At 53.3% G+C, this 16,951-nt stretch overlaps 1 protein-coding gene across 2 annotated transcripts in view; it reads right to left on the bottom strand.

The window, feature by feature from the left end:
* LOC144152293 (atrial natriuretic peptide-converting enzyme-like) overlaps nt 1-16,951 on the bottom strand; it is a 72,631-nt gene that overhangs the window by 41,488 nt on the left and 14,192 nt on the right. The window lies entirely within an intron of this gene.

Raw genomic sequence — 16,951 nt, 5'->3', positions numbered from 1 at the left:
AAAAAAAAGAGAAGAGGAATGAAGAGTTCATATAGAGGTCGAAATTTGAAGCGGAAGGCAATTTAAATGCGTCAACGGTGTTCTTCCTTCCCCTGTCGGTCCCCAACACCTTTTCCGCTCCACAGGGGCTCAGTCGGCGCATATATGGCCGAAAACCACAACCTTACACACTACCGGATCCAGCTCAACGCGTACAGGTGCATTTGTTCGTCTTGGGCTCACGTCAAACTCCAACTGTGCACACCAGCATGACAGTGCAACATGTATTCTTGTAGTGCCCTTTCTGCATGGACGTACGTAAGATTACGCTTTCTGTAGTTTATGGAGTGCTTGTGGCCATATAGGTCACCACTTCGAAAATATCCTACGCCCTTGACCTTCGCGGTAACGCCATTCTTAAGCATCTTGTTTTCGTAAACGCTGCCAGTGACTTTGCTTTTTTTTTTTTAGGGGCTAAGCTTCTTAGGGGCTGTTAGCGTCTCCTGTTATCGTCATAATCGTCGTCTCGTGTAGTCACAGTGCTAAAACACCGGGAAACTCATTTACGCCTCGCGCTAGAACGTAACGCGTACTGAAAAAACACTGGGACACTCGTTTACGCACCGCGTGGGAGCGCTTCGTAACGCGTACTAAAAAAACACCGGGACAATAGTTCACGCATCGCGCTAGAGAGCTTCGTGCTTCAAAGACAAGAGACTGTCTGTATACCTGTACCCCCGAACGGTTTCATCTCCATTGGCAAAAACGCGAAGGCGCCAAGAATACACCCCTGCCCAGGTTTCACGTTAGTGGAGACGTGCCCGGATGTTTTTCCCTGACTCTCTTGGTGTGAGCGTGTGTGTGTTTGTGTGTATGAGTGTTTTCTTTTTCATTTTTAATATCTTGTAGTCTGTCTATCCTTTGCCTATCCTATCCATCTTCGTGAAATCCCCTCCCCCTTTCCCCACAGCAGCAGTCGTTCCGGTGTCCACCCAGGGGTAACAAATTACGCCTTCTGGTGGACTTTCCTTTCCTTTTTTTCTCGACAATATATTCATTCATTCATTCATTCATTCATTCATTCATTCATTCATTCATTCATTCATTCATTTATTCATTCATGTTCTTAGTCCTTAGTACAATCCAAAGCATTGAAGGACTTTGGTACAACAGAAAATGTGAAACGCATTTGTCGAAGTTTGTTTCGTGGTTGCATTGTGCTGTATAATCCATGAGATTCATTAGTCTGCTCTTTAGCAGAACTATAGAGTTTCTAGTCTGTAATGGGTGGGAGAAGGGGAAAGAACTCGCCGTTAGCGGCCGCCGCACCAACTACATGAATGACGTCACACTGGCTGGGGAGTGAATGCTATTCCAGCCTTAAAGATGCTTTTTTTTCACGCGTTTCGTCGTTAATATCGACTTTTTATTCGGGAATGCACAGGCTGCGAAGGCTAGAAATGCTAGCAGTAGGCCTTAAGTGGTCCTAGGTCATCAAATGGGCGCAGGACCGGATTAAGAGGGGGGGGGGGGGGGCTGCAGCCCCGGGCCCTCAGCTGTCAGGGGCCCCGCTCGACCATATGAAAAAAAAAATTTATCTTGAGTATGCTCACTGCCCGCATTTAAAGTTGAAGGTAGGAGGTTCAACCTCACCTTCACACCGAAGCTGACTAACTCGTGACAGGTGGGGAGGAGTGGGGGGCCCTCACGTTATGGTTGACAACCTTCGAGTCCATTTCAATTTAATTTAGTTATTCCTACTCCTCTTCCTTGTTTTCCTGGGGTTTATGAGAAGACGTCTTGGACCAAAAGTCGTGGGTACACAGCTTGACCGGGCCTAAGAAGCCACATAAAAAAGGCCCCGAGCTCGGCTCCGGTCTTTTTCGGCACAGGTCGTTTCGGTAGTCTTTTCGGTACACGGACATCTCCCTCGTGAAAATGGACGTTGAATTTTAATAGACCCCCTATTGAGTTCCTATAGAGTCAATAAAAGGTCAATTAAAACTCATCGCTTATACACTGTTCTCGTTACAAAGTCAACAAACTTTGCACTTGGTAGCGGTGGCGCCTGGGATGGCGGACATCACCGCCGAACAGTTCAAGCCCCTACAAAGCACCTGTGTTAAAACTTGCCAGAAAACCTCTGGCTCACAGGCAACACGATATTACGACTATACTCAATAAGAATTCTATAGAAGGCTAATAGAGATAAATTTAATAACTCATCAGACATTCTGTTCACACTTAGCTCATATGCAACAGGTTGCGATGACTGGGCACTAAAAGAATTTTATAGAAATCTAATTGAGATAAATTTAATAGAAACCTGTCAGAAACTGTACTCAAAGCTGACTCACACGCAACAGGTTGTTACGACCATACTCGAACACAATTTTGAGAAAGCTAATGCAGGCAAATTTAATAAACTCCTCAGAAGGTCTATTCAAACTTTATTCACACGCAACAGGATGTTACAACTATACTCAATAGGAATTTTATAAAAATTAATTGCCATAAATTTAATAAAAACCCGCCAGAAACTGTATTCAAACCTGACTCCCATGCAACAGGCTGTTGCGACTGTACTCAGTAAGAATTGCATAGAAAACTTATTGAATTTATTTTATAAAAACCCCATAAGAAACTCATAAGAAACCACATTCAGAACCGATAAGGTCTACTGACTTGGCTCTATAGACTTTTAATTACAACGCGGTGGCCAATTTGTAATGCAAACTCAACAGAGATATTCTATAGAATGTTGATAAAAATTTTATGAGATTCTTTTGAGCAATCTCTATAACAAGTTTATTAAATCTTGGTAACCATTTTTATGAGGGCTAAGTACGCGGACGTTTCGGAGCGCGCACGTTTCGGTATAAGAAAGGGTCAGGCATGCGAATAATGAAATAATGTCTGAAGAACATTGTAAATTGTTTAAGCCTGAGAGACGTTATATGTAATTATTGACAACTTAGGCACTGCCCTACGGGCGCATACACAGTTTCTGCGAGAAATTTCAATGTATAGCGCTTGACAAGGAAGTTCATTGTGATGACGACCCGTTCAATAAAGCTAGTGGATTAGTTGAATCGCATAAGCGTGATTGATATCGACTCGATATTTCTCGTTGAATGGTCAGCGAATATATGGTTATTTAAATGTTCAAAGGTTGTGTAGACCACTCGCGGGGTCGTTCGGCTTCAGTCCGCGCCTCTGTTCTGTAGCCTCTGCAGGCTGTCTGAGCAACAAGCGTTGCGGAAGCTACATATCCGCGCTACTCCATTCGTAGCGTAATTCTCTAGGCGCCACTCCGTGTGGACGCAGAGGCCGCCGGGCCAGCCCGACTCTAGCGGCTCCCTTCGAGCTGGGGAATCAGCAGGCCTAGGCGGTGTGAAGGGCTGAGGCGTGGACGCCCAACAAAGCAGCAACAACGTCTGTTTTCTTTCGGGATGACGAAAGCTGTGTCCACTTAAAAACGCACCCTGCGTGCGGCCCCTTCGATGCTGTCTTGAGAACGGACCTCCGCCGCGACTCGGGGACGGTAAGCTGTTTGTCCCCGTGGGCGCTTTTCGCTTTGGAATGAGCCGGCGGACGGCAAGGACCAAAGGGCGACCCGCAGATCTGATCCCGCTTGGGCGCGGCGGCAGGAGGAGAGGAACCCCCGAAGGAGCGCGGGAAAACAGTGGACGCGGCAGACGTGTTGAGGACTCGAAAGCGAGAGGTCCACCCATACTCGCCTCCGTCGTAGACCCCGAATCTAGACGAGAAGCTCCAGCGTGTTTCCAGTGCCAGTTGCGACCGAACCCGACCGATCGACAACGAACTACTGACTGCTGGAACTGAGCAGAAGCGCGGGGGTGAGCAGAGGCATTCTATCCCTATTAAACCGTTGTCTGATGCCATCTCTCGTGCTCACCTGTCGCTCTCCAAACCAAAGGGGACCCGTTAATGTGTAACGGCTTGCCGATAGCAAGACCATCACAGCTGCGCAACAGGAGTTCATCACCGCTGAAAGTTCGACGGCCATGCGCAAACCCACGCACGAAGCGGACCGCTCCCCAGCCCAAAAAGCGACATTTTTTTCTGCTTATCGTCTTTTTGCTAATCGTGCTGCGATACAAAGGTTGCGTTGCGCGACACGTCAGGGCCCCTCTCCTCCCAACCTTCTTCAGAGGCGCCGTGTGTTCTAACCGCCGCGTGCTTTCTCGTCTGCGCGGATAACCTACAGGATTTTGGCCCGTAAGCCGTGTCGGATAACTGTTTTAGAGAGAGAGAGAGAGAGAGAGAGAGAGAGAGAGAGAGAGAGAGAGAGAGAGTGAAAGCTGCCTGCGCAAACTTTGAGCCACTGTATGCAGGTGGAGATTGATTGATTGATAGGGTTTAACACGCCGACGCAACGCAGGCGATGAGGCGCGCCGTAGTGGAGGGCTCCGGATTAATTTTGACCACCTGGGGATCTTTAACGTGCGCCGACATCTCGTACACACGGGCGTTTTTGCTTTTCGCCTCCATCAGAAAAGCGGCCGCCGCGCCCGCGAATCGAACCCGCGACCTCGTGCTCAGCAGCGCAACGCCTTAGCAACTGAGCCACCGCGGCGGGTATGCAGGTGGAGAACTTAACAACAAAACTAAAACCTCAGAGGCTTAATAAAATATGCTTCTTGTAAGAAAATACTTTTCTGTACCATGCCCACACGGCGCTTCGATTAACTGTGAATCTGTGATGGACCGTACTAACTTTTACACCTGATAAAATCCGTTATATAATACTAGACATCAAGCCAAGAAATTAGTTTCAGGAAAGTGTAAAATTATGTACAATTTATCACTGATCAGATAGCATAACACGGGCTTCGAAAATGTTCGCATATTAAAGCGGAATCATTATCATAATCACGTCGTCGTCGTCGTCGTCGTCATCATCATCATCATCATCATTAGGGCCCCAAGGATAAAGTAGCCCCGGGCCCCAAAGTTTTCTAATCCGGCACTGAGTGGGCGGTGAGAATGGTGCGGCAGATGCAGCACTTCCGAACAAACATCTCTCAAATAAAAAAGAAGGTCCGTATATATTGGCCGGGTGAGCTCTGATCATGGCCTGCGCATTTTAGGCTATGGCATTGACATTTTAAATCCACTTTAGTGTCCTTTTAATATTATGGAAACATTCTAAATGCGATGATGAAAGATTTTTCGACAGCAAAAGAAAGAAAATAAAGACAAAAATTGCAGGTCTACAGGAAACAGGGGCCGGCGGTAGCGCCATAGCGGGTAGCGTGCGCTAACGCTACAGCGGCGGCTGCCGGGTCCCGACCGGGCAGGTGCGCATTCGTTCCGCGGGGACGGCGCCCATGCCTCGCCGATCCTGCGCATTCGTTCCGGTGAGGAACGACCTCCTCGCCCTCCCTGCGAGCGCGCATGCGCAGTCTGGTCGCTGTAACCCACCGCCGCAGCTTTAGCGCACGCTAGCCGCTATGTTGTATTAGAGAGACATAGCAGAGCGGAGAACGGGTCCCGGTGCGGTACCCGGTAGGCGACCGGCGCTACTGCGCGTGTGCAGAGGAGGAAGAGGAGAGGAGAGGACTTTGTTTTTTTACAGCACGCGGGAGTTTAAACTTCGCCTTTATTGTAAACCACATGAATCGTTCCATTTTGCGGAGGCCTTCAATGCGGACCTATTAACACCGACACCACTATGTTACGTGAAGCCAGAAAAAAATTGGGTATTTTAAGAGATAAGCTTCTGATTGGGTATGAGGCATGCCCCAAAAGAATCCTTAACTCCTACCAACTTGATCCAACTGAAAAAAAAAAAAAGCCTGTATTACGAGAATTAAAGCGCGAAGCTTACGGCCAGCGGCCCTCTGGTTAGGCGGCCCTGAAGAGGGCCGCTTAAACGCCGGGCCGCGTCTTCGACGGGCCGCTTGCGCTCGAGGCCGCTTGAACCACCGCTTTATAAGCTGCTTTAAATTGACGCAGCAGCCCGCCTGCATGCGGATCGGATAACCAGAATTTGCCTAAGAGTGTATAACATACGCTTTCGCGAGGACATTTAGGGGCACTGTAAATAAATAAATAAGTAAAGAAACGTGGTGAGTTTTGAGGGCAATAACTTTGCGTTCCGGATTACTTTTCGTGTGTATATCTATGTGTCTGTGGTCATGTTTTGTATACGTTTTTACCTCTTTGCTCTGAAATGTCCTCCGTTCAATGAAACTGTGTAGCCGTCAGAAATAAAGATATGAAATACATTTAAAAGTGGGTAAGACAGCCTTGATTTAGCTGTTTAGCAGCTCATATGGGTTGTGTAGATATTTGGTCAACAAAAGATGAGTCGTGTCCTATCTGTCACGTCTTATCCCGCGTGGTCATCAATAGGCCGTGATTTTATTTTTCGGTAGTTTGATTGTGTCAACGTTAATGAGTGGCATTCGTCGTTTTCGCTGTCGGCAGTTCAAATATTTTCGGGCATGAAATACTTACTGATTTGAGCTAAAATTTACCTTTCGCAGGAATAGGGTCTCACTTTTTTCTAATTATGTATTCGGTTATTTAAGCACATGTCTTGATATGTCACTTTCAAAGCGGTCACTGCACGCCATCGGCACGCGGACGACGATCTACATACGGGGCACAAAATATGAGGAAAACTAGACTGCGAAGCCCTTTTCAGCGAACCAGCGCAGCAAGCATGACGGGGACTGCAGTGTTGGACCACAACGCTAAATACGAAAATAAAGCAGCAGAAGCAATTTCGCCCTCATAACTGGCTGGTTGGCGACCGTGAACGGACAGAATGAAAAAGCAAAATGCGGGAACCCAGGTCCCAATTTCAACTTGGGCGCGTAAATTCACAAGCGTAATGGTAAATGACGGTCGATAACAACAGAGCAGCGCGAACAGCAAGTATCTTACCTTTCGCGATCTGAAGATATGAAATATATATTTCACAAAATGCACACAACAGTAACGATTCGAACTCCGCGATTCGGTAAGGCGAATGAGGAGTCAGACATAACGTACGATTCTTGTGAATCTGCACGAACGGATACACAAACTTCAGAGGGAGACAGGGAACTCAACGAAGAGGTGCAGTCGGCGAGTCATCATGATAAATACTATGTGAGGTGATGCAAAGCGAGCTTACTTTGTTTGCTTGCGAAAGGTACGCACATCGGCGTATATGAGTCAATGCAACATTCTCGCAAAATAACGAAACGTAAACGTTTTGGTGAAGTTTGCAATAAAACAGCAGCGGTGAAGTTTTCAGGTGTGTGAAACACCCGTACAGAAGCAAATCACATGCCTCAAGGCACGCACCGTAACTGCCGTAGAAGGGTGTGTGACGCCAGGTCCGCGTGGAAGCGAGCATCATAACAGAGCGCCGCCGTAACAAGTAATGGCAAACACTTAAACGTTTAATACGCCACGGCCTCCAAAATGAGCTACTGCTTCGACAATACGCAACTCGCCCATCCGAACCATTTCGCCATCCTGATACGCGAATCCGTGAAAATCTGCGATACCTTTTCAAACGAATACGGGCACTCCCAATTTGTGCTTCAGAACAGCCGGCCTATTGACAGCTGCAGCAAGCCGGCCAATTATGTACACCAAGAACTACGGCACTAGATCACGGTGCTTCTTAATGCCTCCATCGCAGCGCTTAGCGGTAGTGAAGTGCAATGCTTTGTTGCGACGACGTTACCGACACTAATTCCAACACAAAACGCTGCGAGCCAGAAAACATCATTCGTCGAGAGTGCGCGCAACAGCCCCAATGAGTCATGACAGTGAGAGTATCAGTGCATTATGGCGTCAGATGTCCATACAAATTGTATTCCTAAATCAACAGGTCACTGGAAAGTTGATTCCACGGTGCCTTAATTACAAAGGGAAGTAGCCACATATTCCCGAAGCTAAAGGCAGTCGTTCCATTAACTAGTGGCTGTGCGTACGAGGGGATATCGCCAACAGCAATTACCACAGCAAGCGGCTCCTGCGACGAATGCCAACAGCGAGTGATGCTCACCGCGGTAAGCCCCGCACATCGCGCAAGAAGCGCGCGTTCACTCGCCACGAGTGGAACTCGCACTCGCGAGTGGTGAGTGGGGTTCACCGCGAGTGACTTTCGCACTCGCGAGTGCTGAGTGGGGCTCGCCGCGAGTGGAACTCGCACTCACGAGTGGCGAGCGGGGCTCACCGCGAGTGCAACTCGCACTCACGAGGGGTGAGTGGGGTTCACCGCGAGTGTCTTTCGCACTCGCGTGTGCTGAGCGGGGCCCACCGCGAGTGGAACTCGCACTCGCGAGTGGCGAGTGGGGCTCACCGCGAGTGCAACTCGCACTCACGAGGGGTGAGTGGGGTTCACCGCGAGTGTCTTTCGCACTCGCGTGTGCTGAGCGGGGCCCACCGCGAGTGGAACTCGCACTCGCGAGTGGCGAGTGGGGCTCACCGCGAGTGCAACTCGCACTCACGAGGGGTGAGTGGGGTTCACCGCGAGTGTCTTTCGCACTCGCGTGTGCTGAGCGGGGCCCACCGCGAGTGGAACTCGCACTCGCGAGTGGCGAGTGGGGCTCACCGCGAGTGCAACTCGCACTCACGAGGGGTGAGTGGGGTTCACCGCGAGTGTCTTTCGCACTCGCGTGTGCTGAGCGGGGCCCACCGCGAGTGGAACTCGCACTCGCGAGTGGCGAGTGGGGCTCACCGCGAGTGCAACTCGCATTCACGAGGGGTGAGTGGGGTTCACCGCGAGTGTCTTTCGCACTCGCGTGTGCTGAGCGGGGCCCACCGCGAGTGGAACTCGCACTCGCGAGTGGCGAGTGGGGCTCATCGCGAGTGCAACTCGCACTCACGAGGGGTGAGTGGGGTTCACCGCGAGTGTCTTTCGCACTCGCGTGTGCTGAGCGGGGCTCGCCGCGAGTGGAACTCGCACTCGCGAGTGGCGAGTGGGGCTCACCGCGAGTGCAACTCGCACTCACGAGGGGTGAGTGGGGTTCACCACGAGTGTCTTTCGCACTCGCGTGTGCTGAGCGGGGCCCACCGCGAGTGGAACTCGCACTCGCGAGTGGCGAGTGGGGCTCACCGCGAGTGCAACTCGCACTCACGAGGGGTGAGTGGGGTTCACCGCGAGTGTCTTTCGCACTCGCGTGTGCTGAGCGGGGCCCACCGCGAGTGGAACTCGCACTCGCGAGTGGCGAGTGGGGCTCACCGCGAGTGCAACTCGCACTCACGAGGGGTGAGTGGGGTTCACCGCGAGTGTCTTTCGCACTCGCGTGTGCTGAGCGGGGCCCACCGCGAGTGGAACTCGCACTCGCGAGTGGCGAGCGGGGCTCACCGCGAGTGCAACTCGCACTCACGAGGGGTGAGTGGGGTTCACCGCGAGTGTCTTTCGCACTCGCGTGTGCTGAGCGGGGCTCGCCGCGAGTGGAACTCGCACTCGCGAGTGGCGAGTGGGGCTCACCGCGACTGCAACTCGCACTCACGAGGGGTGAGTGGGGTTCACCGCGAGTGTCTTTCGCACTCGCGTGTGCTGAGCGGGGCCCACCGCGAGTGGAACTCGCACTCGCGAGTGGCGAGCGGGGCTCACCGCGAGTGCAACTCGCACTCACGAGGGGTGAGTGGGGTTCACCGCGAGTGTCTTTCGCACTCGCGTGTGCTGAGCGGGGCTCGCCGCGAGTGGAACTCGCACTCGCGAGTGGCGAGTGGGGCTCACCGCGACTGCAACTCGCACTCACGAGGGGTGAGTGGGGTTCACCGCGAGTGTCTTTCGCACTCGCGTGTGCTGAGCGGGGCCCACCGCGAGTGGAACTCGCACTCGCGAGTGGCGAGTGGGGCTCACCGCGAGTGCAACTCGCACTCACGAGGGGTGAGTGGGGTTCACCGCGAGTGTCTTTCGCACTCGCGTGTGCTGAGCGGGGCCCACCGCGAGTGGAACTCGCACTCGCGAGTGGGGCTCACCGCGAGTGCAACTCGCACTCACGAGGGGTGAGTGGGGTTCACCGCGAGTGTCTTTCGCACTCGCGTGTGCTGAGCGGGACCCACCGCGAGTGGAACTCGCACTCGCGAGCGGCGAGTGGGGCTCACCGCGAGTGCAACTCGCACTCACGAGGGGTGAGTGGGGTTCACCGCGAGTGTCTTTCGCACTCGCGTGTGCTGAGCGGGGCCCACCGCGAGTGGAACTCGCACTCGCGAGTGGCGAGTGGGGCTCACCGCGAGTGCAACTCGCACTCACGAGGGGTGAGTGGGGTTCACCGCGAGTGTCTTTCGCACTCGCGTGTGCTGAGCGGGGCCCACCGCGAGTGGAACTCGCACTCCCGAGTGGCGAGCGGGGCTCACCGCGAGTGCAACTCGCACTCACGAGGGGTGAGTGGGGTTCACCGCGAGTGTCTTTCGCACTCGCGTGTGCTGAGCGGGGCTCGCCGCGAGTGGAACTCGCACTCGCGAGTGGCGAGTGGGGCTCACCGCGACTGCAACTCGCACTCACGAGGGGTGAGTGGGGTTCACCGCGAGTGTCTTTCGCACTCGCGTGTGCTGAGCGGGGCCCACCGCGAGTGGAACTCGCACTCGCGAGTGGCGAGTGGGGCTCACCGCGAGTGCAACTCGCACTCACGAGGGGTGAGTGGGGTTCACCGCGAGTGTCTTTCGCACTCGCGTGTGCTGAGCGGGGCCCACCGCGAGTGGAACTCGCACTCGCGAGTGGCAAGTGGGGCTCACCGCGAGTGCAACTCGCACTCACGAGGGGTGAGTGGGGTTCACCGCGAGTGTCTTTCGCACTCGCGTGTGCTGAGCGGGGCCCACCGCGAGTGGAACTCGCACTCGCGAGTGGCGAGTGGGGCTCACCGCGAGTGCAACTCGCACTCACGAGGGGTGAGTGGGGTTCACCGCGAGTGTCTTTCGCACTCGCGTGTGCTGAGCGGGGCCCACCGCGAGTGGTGAACGGGGCTCACCGTGAGTGGCGCTGCAACTCACTCGCACTCGCACTCACCATGTCAAAACGACGGTGAGGCTCACTCGCCACTCACTCGTGAGTGGTGAGTGGGGGGTGTGTGAGTGCACTCATGAGTGAGTTTGCCGACCTATGATTACGAGCCTGCCGCGGGGAAGTCTTTCGAGGCGGGGGTGGAAGGTGGACGCACGAGCAAAACTGGGGATGGTCTTGCGGGGCTGCGCTTTAGCATTTTGCAGTTGAAACCGAAGCATGGAATGAGTAGCGGAGGGGAGTTGCTTGGTTGGGTTCATGGGGAGACAGGCAGTCCTGTATTATCTAGATCCGCCGGTTATTTTACACCACAGACTTTACCTTCAATTGATACCAAAATGTTATTTTGAAAGCAAAACAAAATTAAACTGCTACATGTTTTGCTCGAAGGCATAAAAAATGCTTGACTTTGGCACTGTTTACTTTGCTGTTCCGAACAGTACACACGTTGGGCTTCTCCGGTTGCCCGAGGAGAGACAGTCTTCCCCTTGTGGAAGCAATCCTGGGGGGTCCTCGCTCCACCTCTCCCACGCGCCGAAGCTCATCCATCGTTACCTGTCCGAGCCAGTGTGGGTCAGTTATGCGCGAGCAGAGCGGTTCGGGCGCTCTTTCGCTCCTCCGCGCCAGACCCCACGCGTGGAAGCGTCCGCCCGTTTCCGCCGCGTTTCCGGCCAGCGGCAGGCAAGGGGTCGCCGCCGCCTTTCTCGGAACAGGATCGCCTGGCCACGCAGCCCTCAAGTTCAATGACGACTCTCGCGCGGCCAAGTTCAACGCTCTCTCTCGTGCGCCTGGCCGTCTTAATTGGGCCTCCCCCCGTCGCCCTTCGATGGCGACCCCGTCCGAGGAGCGCGGCGGATCGCTTACGCTCGGCTCGCTCCGCACCTGTGCGCCCTGGGCGACACCTTCCAGGGCGGGAGGGAGCCAGGAGGGCGCCTCCTTATGTCCCACCGTCGCCCTGGTTGGGCTAACGGAAACGTCAGTCGTACTTTGCTGGCGTTCCTTGATTTCTGCCGTTCCGTAGGGGAACCAGGACTGTGCCTCCGGCTGGAGTTGCTGTGAGCCCCTGTGGGTGCTGCTGCTTCGCCTGGGAGGCGTTGCCTCTGGGGGGAGCACACGGCGGTTTGGCGCGGCATTTAAGAGCCGCGACCTGATGGTTTTCCGTCTGGCGCGCTCTTGTTGCGGGCGCGCGACGACAGGCGCGCCTGCGGTCCGCTCGCCGGATCCCGGAAGCAGAGCGCGAGAATGGCGGCCGCTCAGCACCGCCTTCCCTCCCACGAAGGCGATCACGGGGTCGGAACCCCTTTCTTCTTCCTCCCGTCCTGGCCGAAGTCGGCTCTGGCCGCCGTAACGACGGCTTAATGCACCCGCGCTCATAAATCCCCGCCGCGAGCAGCCTCGCCAAGCGTGGGCTGAGCGTTCAGCGCCGGTCGACTGCGCCCAGCAGTGCGTGCGAAGAAAGATACAGAGACGGCGGATGTGTGTTACTGTCTCAGCTGGGGCGCTCGTCACGCATGTTGATGCTCTCCGCTCCTCGGCCCGGCGGCGCTCAGGCACTTGACGCACTCTGCGAATCAAAACGCTCGTAATCGCCTCAGCTGTGGTCGGGATACACGCAGTGCTTCGCCGGCTCGAGAAGACCGGCTATGGCGCTCAGAGTCTTAACGTCCCCCGTTAATGCATCTCGTGCGCATGTCCTTTTGGTGCATTTAGAGGCCCGAAGAACAATTATTCCTGCACGGAAGTACAACACCGGAAAAGGTCTGCTTCGAGCTTCGTCCCCTCGACGTTTGTATACGTTTCGAACGCCAGCTGGGAGTCACGGTTTGTTCCTGGGATTGGGAACAACGCTTTGAGGACAGACAGTTCTTGAAAAACGCCAACTGTCATTAGTAAGGAGGCGTGTTTTCATTATCATGCACCCAGTTGAAAATGAACTCCTAAGCCCTCCCAAGGAACAATACCCACGCTGCTAGTAGTAGTGGTGAACTCATCATTTTTCCAATTATTCCTGATTACCTGGATTAGAAGGGCTGACCATAGTAATCTCGAGCTATTCGTTTAATTAATGGCAGGTTTTGCAGCTGCAGCCTTTCCAATTTTTAAATTCGTCAATAAGTTGCATAAACGCGCAAAGTGTTACGCCATTTCGTTTATTGTGCTGTTTTTATATGCATGTAAATCAATAGGTATGCTTTAGGCTCCTGACGCTCTTTACTCCCTGAAATCGTCATCTCCATCTCTCATCATGACCACCTTCACGTTTTAGACCAAGGGGATTTTACACCCGCACACTAATTGTAATTTAGTTTTTATTTGCTTCACGTTCATCCCATATTTTATTCGCTGACAGACCACCCAATTAAACCTGACGCTATTTGGCACGCGCACACACACAAACACACGCGCGCACACACACACGCCCTCACGTGTGCGCACGCGCGCTCGTTTTCATAATTACAAGTGTTAGCAAGCACAGCGCCTGAACGCGTTCTTAGGGCGGAGGTGATTCCGCACGCACCCAAAATCCTGCTTCGATTATAGAATAATGACGACGTAATAACATAGTTGAGCTCACAAATTCTGAAATCTGTATTTGATTACGGTAGCTCTCACTGGCGGCGTGCCTCTGTATAGTTTGGGCGCACAAATGTTGTGGAGCGAAATATACACAAGACGAGGGGGGGAGCCGCCACTCCCTGTTCCTGACTCGCTGGAGAAGCCATATCATGGACAGTGATTGCCCAGGCCCGCAGGCGATCACACCGCTTTGGTTAGCTCTCTGCATTCGGCTTCAATGAAAAGGATAACCAACTGTCTCGATACTCGCAAGTATACCCGCTATATCCTCTTTCTTTAGAGGAGGAAAAACTGCATAATGGACTCTCCCTGCAGTTAAACACGAGCAGCGCTTCCTCCCATATTTGAGCAGGGCTTGAGGTGCAGTACCGTGGGGCACGAGTAATGAACAGCCATATCCGTACCTCCTTATACGTGTACCCGTTCTCATTTCGTTATTATGTCTTTTTTTCCCGTCTCTGTCTCTGCTCCGCTAGCGTGCCTCTTACGTGACCCCGGCGGCATAATCCCGTTACCAGAAGCAACAAGCAAACTATGGGCGTGACAAACGCGTCGTTTGGTGTGTCCCACCGCGATGACCGCGTTGTTTGTGCACAGCAGCGACCTCGATCGAGGGAAACGCGCGCTCGGGGCGTCGGGGCCGATTTGTCTCGTTTGGCCCAGCTGCGCTGCTGGCTCCTCTTTTCGTGATCGTATGAATCATGAGCCGTCATGATGATACTCCAGCGTGCCGTTAGACTGAACTAGCATTCTAGTCCACTCTAGTGCCGTCAAGCGACAGGAATACCTCGTATCTATGTCAAGCGTCAACCACTCGCATCGATAATTGGCCCACGTGTCATTGATCACCTGGGAAACAAATCCGCTGCACGGGTAAGTGATCTTAGTTCAAAGTGTCTCCTGAATGTCCAGTACAGGTGGCGATAAACTTTACCGTGGAAATATTTTTTGTCTCCTCTTCGACCTCAAATTCGCCGTTAAGTTCACTCGGTCCGCTAATATGTATCGTTGGCTGGGGTGACCTCTTTTCGTTCCAAATCTAAATGGTAGAGTACCGCTGCGACAGTCGCTACGACATTACCGCAATACGGCATCGAAAGTTTCGGTATAGTTTACGAAATTTTCGGACTCCCTCCAAAAACATCCAACGACCGCCTCCTTGCACTGGGTGTCGACAACTCCCTTGCCGGGATAGTGGAGGCGCAACGCACCGCCCACTTCGAAAGGCTCACTAAGAGCCACACGGGTCGGCACTTGCTTACTTCCTTAGACCTTTCACCCCCACCTCCAATTTCTTCTTACATCCGCCAGACGCTCCTAATCAAACCTCTTCCGCGAAACATGCATCCCGTACACAATGAGGATCGCAGACTGGCTCGCGCGAAATCCCTTGAAAAGGCGTACCGTCCAGCTGTTCCCCCACGCTATACACAGTCGCAGCTACCCACCCTACCAGAGCGGCTTGTAGTCACGGTGGTTGAGTCGACACAAGCCCCGCTCGCATCTGCCTACTTACCTACGACACGGCGGGAGAAGAGGTCGCCATCGCGTCGGCTGTGACCCACAGTCCCCACCTTAAAACAACCATTATCAGCGACTCTAAATCAGCCATCCTAAATTTTCTCTACGCGAGAGTTTCCCCAGCAACTTTATCTGTCCTTGTGAAGGCACAAAACACCCGATCCCGCTCTTTCACTCTCGTCTGGGCTCCCATCCATCCATACCGTGCTACCTGGAAACTCAGCTGCCCACGAAGCTGCTTGACCTTTGGTCTTCCAAGGGTTCGATGGCGCCGCCAACATCCCACATGATATGGGCCTGTGATAGCATCCCACTATCCTGGCACCGGTCCCACCACCAGAGAGGAGCGCTGGGAGGCCGCCCTGCGTGACCCAAGCCCCCAAGTCCAAGAAGACCTGGCCCGCTTGGCCGACGGCGCTGGACCCCTGCCAAAAGGAAGCCCTGCTGCCCGACGGACGACGGCGAAGACGTAGCCGGCCTATTTTCCCCGGCTGTGACCAATGAAAGTTATTCTGTCTGTCTGTCTGCTTTGAGCTTGTATACAAACGGGTTGATGCGGAGCATGATGGCGCCCACACGAACGGGTGATGCCGATAAATCGACACTTCGTCACAGTTCTCCCCCAGGTGATCCCTGTTAGCTTGTTTCTTCACCAGTGCTCGTACAGAGGGCAACACCCTTGTCTATAGCACAGGTTTTGTACTTATAGCCTTACCCTGCCTCGGCCGGAAAACATTTGAAGAAAACTACTGTGTCATTCTGAAGTCTTGACAATATATTCTGACCTCAACGTCTTTTGTGACAAGTTTGAGTCCGCAGTTTTGAGAGGTAACCAGTTGAGGTAGAATTCAGTGTTATAGACAAGGGTGTTGCGCACCGTACCTTTAACCTTGTGACTGCATTCTACAGACAAGCGGGTGCCCAAAAGTGCTCATATTTGACTTTCAAAGGGTTCCAAATCTTCTCTGTTAATACGCTCGATTCGCATGTGCCTGTGTAGAATTTTCTCCTCGAATCCCAGTTGGCTGTTCGCCCCAAGCGAAAATTTGTGCGTATGTATGTACGTACGTCTGTCAGGGCGCATCGCAATCGTCGTCATGAGCCGCCTCTCACCAACCGGGGGTCGGGATGAGTTGCTCCTCACTGGCACAAGGGACGGAGTTATGAGCGCGTGCCCCATAAGGATCTTCGCCATTTTGGTGCTGGTATGGGCACGGTGATAACGATCACGACGGAAGCCTAGTCATGTGCCTCATCACGAGAAAAGACGTTGGCGTGACCGTCACCAAAATACTTCACCCAGCGCGAGACGAACGGTGTAGGACGAACGAAGGTACAATAGACAGGGAGGAACTCTAGGGTACAGCAAAGGAGAGCGCCTAGTTCGCCTGCGCTGTATTCGGGAGTGCTGCCGCCTCCCGGGGTTCTTACAGTCCCTTCCTCTCCTCCCAAGATCCGCAGTTCTTAATCAACAAACCTCTAGCCGATGCCTCCTATCCGTTTGAAACGATCCGTTAAAGGTAACCCGAGATGTCCTCGACTGCTCCTCCTAAGCTACAGCAGATCTCCACCGTCTTGCATGGCAGAACCTGCTAGCCCTGTGGACCCGCATACTTTTGAGAAGAACACACTTACCCTCATCGCAAATTTTTCCGTTAAAAGCGGTCTAGCAGGAGCGGTATAGTGTGGTCTACTCCTGCATGCACCAGGTACGGCCATCTTCGACACCTCAGGCCTCTCTTGCATGGTCTCTACAATCCTCCGCTCGCTAAGGCGACCACTGGCTGCAACGCCTCATACCATCAACATCCTTGCCCCTCAGTGGCCTGGAGCCATCCTAGCCAATAAAAGTTGCAACAGCAATCGCCAGCCTCCGCACTCTCCCCACAG

The sequence above is a fragment of the Haemaphysalis longicornis genome, unplaced genomic scaffold, assembly GCF_048455015.1.
Source record: "Haemaphysalis longicornis isolate Haplotype H1 unplaced genomic scaffold, Haemaphysalis longicornis Haplotype H1 scaffold_9, whole genome shotgun sequence".
NCBI classification, from domain to species: Eukaryota; Metazoa; Arthropoda; class Arachnida; order Ixodida; family Ixodidae; genus Haemaphysalis; species Haemaphysalis longicornis.
This window is presented reverse-complemented; position numbering and strand designations above follow the sequence as displayed.